Source organism: Bos taurus, chromosome 22 (assembly GCF_002263795.3).
Source record: "Bos taurus isolate L1 Dominette 01449 registration number 42190680 breed Hereford chromosome 22, ARS-UCD2.0, whole genome shotgun sequence".
NCBI classification, from domain to species: domain Eukaryota; kingdom Metazoa; phylum Chordata; class Mammalia; order Artiodactyla; family Bovidae; genus Bos; species Bos taurus.
The window spans coordinates 4,950,443-4,954,773 of record NC_037349.1 but is presented as its reverse complement, the minus strand read 5'-3'; the positions used below and the strand labels follow the sequence as shown (position 1 = coordinate 4,954,773).

At 41.2% G+C, this 4,331-nt stretch overlaps 1 non-coding gene across 1 annotated transcript; it reads right to left on the bottom strand.

Annotated features, from left to right (window-relative positions):
- Nucleotides 1-265: 265 nt before the first annotated feature.
- On the bottom strand, nt 266-343 carry MIR1814B (microRNA mir-1814b). The gene has a single exon (NR_030977.3). It is a non-coding gene; the product is annotated as a microRNA mir-1814b (primary transcript).
- Nucleotides 344-4,331: the final 3,988 nt, after the last annotated feature.

Here is a 4,331-nt window from a genome sequence, read left to right as displayed (position 1 = left end):
GGGACCAGGGTTCTATCCCCAACTTCATCACTAAATTGATGGGTCACTTACAAAACAGGGAAATTATAGAGAGATATGTTCTTATGTCTTTTCCAGTTATAAATGTCCATGTAGATAGATAGCAACAAGTCAGATTCAATTTTATGGGGATCAAGTTAAAATTTTAGGATTGGCACTAATGATGACCTGAAACTCCCATAACATTTTCCATCAGCAAATCTTTTAATAGAATATTCTGATTTTTGCAATGATCAGGTAGCTTATATAGGTCAATTAGACTGCTTAGAAATCTCTAAAAGCTGAGCAAACTACAAACAAAACTAAACAATCTCCCCTTCTCCTAGCTGTTTAAAGACCTTGGAAAACAACCGTGATTTTGAAGAAAAATATATCATGGTGAGTCTAGGACTCCTGACTACTTTTCTTCTTGACGTATTTACTAATTTATAAGAAGTGAAGGGCTAAGAACAAAGCAGAAAAATGACAGCTCAAGCCTACTGTAGTCTCACTAGCTTGAGGAGACGACTTTGGTGCTCATGGTTATTATTAAATAGCTGGAACTTGAGGGTTTATTGTCTCAGAGGAAAGGGAAACTCCAGAGAAGTGGTTCTAAAATTTTATTCAGGTTTTACCCTCAAAACACTTGCAAATTCATAAACTACATGTTTACTTCATTTCAGTTCAGTCACTCAGTAGTGTTCGACTCTTTGCAACCCCATGAACCGCAGCATGCCAGGCCTCCCTATCCATCACCAATTGCTGGAGTCTACCCAAACCCATGTCCATTGAGGCAGTGATGCCATCCAACCATTTCATCCTCTGTCGTCCCCTTCTTCTCCTGCCCTCAATCTTTCCCAGCATCAGGGTCTTCTCAAATGAGTCAGCTCTCTGCATCAGGTGGCCAAAGTATTGGAGTTTCAGCTTCAGCATCAGTCCCTCCAATGAACACCCAGGACTGATTTTCTTGAGGATGGACTGGTTGGATCTCCTTGCAGTCCAAGGGACTCACAAGAGTCTTCTCCAACACCATAGTTCAAAAGCATCAATTCTTGGGTGCTCAGCTTTCTTTATAGTCCAACTCTCACATCCATACATGACTACTGGAAGAACCATAGCTTTGATTAGACAGACCTTTGTTGACAAAGTAATGTCTCTGCTTTTTAATATGCTGTCCAGGTTGGTAACTACATGTAGTAGAAGTATATACAAGGGAAGCAGAGAACAGCAGCTAAAAGCTGAAATGTTAATTAAGCACAGCTTTGTAACAAACCTATGATGCTGGTGAGAGAATTTGAATTTCAGGGCTCTTTGAAGGGAGACCCTGGTGTATATGCTGGGATCACATTTGAGAAGACTGGGAGTAAATGAAAAATTAGAACTAGACTAGCCCTCACAAGGACAAACTCTCAAGCTGAAAACATCTCAATTCTTGATCAGATAAGGTGATTTGCCCCCAGTCTATCTGCCTGTCAGAAGAAAATGAAATTTTCTCTGAAAAAAGTAACTTCACACAGAGCCTCTGTAATACTTCATCCACAATGTCCAGCATTCATTCAAAACTACCTAATATGTCAGGAGACAGAGCAAAATAAATGTAACTAAGAAAGAAAAGAAACAGTCAAGAGAAGTGGGCCCATAGGTGATCCATGTATCAAAATTTAAATAGGAATGAAATTTAAAACAGGAATTCCCTGGAGATCAAGTGGCTAAGACTCTATGCTCCCAATGCAGGGGGCCTGGGTTCAATCCCTGGTCAGGGAACTAGATCCCACATGCTGCAACTAAAAGTTCTCATGATTGAAGATCCCAGGAGGTTCCCTTGTGCCACAACTAAGACCTGGCAAAGCCAAATAAATCAATATTTTGAAAATATTTTAAATAAATCCAGTTTATTCTTCAGATCAGATCAGATCAATTGCTTAGTCATGTCCGACTCTTTGCTACCCCATGAATTGCAGCACGCCAGGCCTCCCTGGCCATCACCGACTCCTGGAGTTCACCCAGACTCATGTCCATCGAGTCTGTGATGCCATCCAGCCATCTCATCCTCTGTCGTCCCCTTCTCCTCCTGCCCCCAATCCCTCCCAGCATCAGAGTCTTTTCCAATGAGTCAACTCTTCGCATGAGGTGGCCAAAGTACTGGAGTTTCAGCTTTACCATCATTCCTTCCAAAGAAATCCCAGGGCTGATCTCCTTCAGAATGGACTGCTTGGATCTCCTTGCAGTCCAAGGGACTCTCAAAAGTCTTCTCCAACACCACAGTTTAAAAGCATCAATTCTTCGGCACTCAGCCTTCTTCACAGTCCAACTCTCACATCCATACATGACCACTGGAAAAACCATAGCCATGACTAGGCGAACATTTGTTGGCAAGGTAATGCCTCTGCTTTTGAATATGCTATCTAGGTTGGTCATAACTTTCCTTCCAAGGAGTAGGCATCTTTTAATTTCATGGCTGCAGTCACCATCTGCAGTGATTTTGGAGCCCAGAAAAATAAAGTCTGACACTGTTTCCACTGTTTCCCCATCTATTTCCCATGAAGTGATGGGACCGGATGCCATGATCTTCGTTTTCTGAATGTTGAGCTTTAAGCCAACTTTTTCATTCTCCACTTTCACTTTCATCAAGAGGCTTTTTAGTTCCTCTTCACTTTCTGCCATAAGGGTGGTGTCATCTGCATATCTGAGGTTATTGATATTTCTCCTGGCAATCTTGATTCCAGCTTGTGTTTCTTCCAGTTCAGCGTTTCTCATGATGTACTCTGCATATAAGCTAAATAAACAGGATGACAATATACAGCCTTGACAAACTCCTTTTCCTATTTGGAACCAGTCTGTTGTTCCATGTCCAGTTCTAACTGTTGCTTCCTGACCTGCATACAGATTTCTCAAGAGGCAGGTCAGGTGGTCTGGTATTCCCATCTCTTTCAGAATTTTCCACAGTTTATTGTGATCCACACACTCAAAGGCTTTGGCATAGTCAATAAAGCAGAAATAGATGTTTTTCTGGAACTCTCTTGCTTTTTCCATGATCCAGCGGATGTTGGCAATTTGATCTCTGGTTCCTCTGCCTTTTCTAAAACCAGCTTGAACATCAGGAAGTTCACGGTCACATATTGCTGAAGCCTGGCTTGGAGAATTTTGAGCATTACTTTACTAGCCTGTAAGATGAGTGCAATTGTGCGGTAGTTTGAGCATTCTTTGGCATTGCCTTTCTTTGGGATCAGAATGAAAACTGACCTTTTCCAGTCCTGTGGCCACTGCTGAGTTTTCCAAATTTGCTGGCATATTGAGTGCAGCATTTTCACAGCATCATCTTTCAGGATTTGGAATAGCTCGACTGGAATTCCATCACCTCCACTAACTTTGTTCATAGTGATGCTTTCTAAGGCCCACTTGACTTCACATTCCAGGATGTCTGGCTCTAGGTCAGTGATCACACCATCGTGATTATCTGGGTCGTGAAGATCTTTTTTGTACAGTTCTTCTGTGTATTCTTGCCATCTCTTCTTAATATCTTCTGCTTCTGTTAGGTCCATACCATTTCTGTCCTTTATCAAGCCCATCTTTGCATGAAATGTTCCTTTGGTATCTCTGATTTTCTTGAAGAAATCCCTAGTCTTTACCATTCTGTTGTTTTCCTCTATTTCTTTGCATTGATCACTGAGGAAGGCTTTCTTATCTCTTCTTGCTATTCTTTGGAACTCTGCATTCAGATGTGTATATTTTTCCTTTTCTCCTTTGCTTTTTGCTTCTCTTCTTTTCACAGCTATTTGTAAAGGCCTCCCCAGACAGCCATTTTGCTTTTTTGCATTTATTTTCCATGGGAATGGTCTTGATCCCTGTCTCCTGTACAATGTCACAAACCTCATTCCATAGTTCATCAGGCACTCTATCCATCAGATCTAGGCTCTTAAATCTATTTCTCACTTCCACTGTATAATCATAAGGGATTTGATTTAGGTCATACCTGAATGGTCTAGTGTTTTTCCCTACTTTCTTCAATTTAAGTCTGAATTTGGCAATAAGGAGTTCATGATCTGAGCCACAGTCAGCTCCTGGTCTTGTTTTTGTTGACTGTATAGAGCTTCTCCATCTTTGGCTGCAAAGAATATAATCAATCTGATTTTGGTGTTGACCATTTGGTGATGTCCATGTGTAGAGTCTTCTCTTGTGTTGTTGGAAGAGGGTGTTTGCTATGACCAGTGCATTTTCTTGGCAAAACTCTATTAGTCTTTGCCCTGTTTCATTCCATATTCCAAGGCCAAATTTGCCTGTTACTCCAGGTGTTTCTTGACTTCCTACTTTTGCATTCCAGTCCCCTATAATGA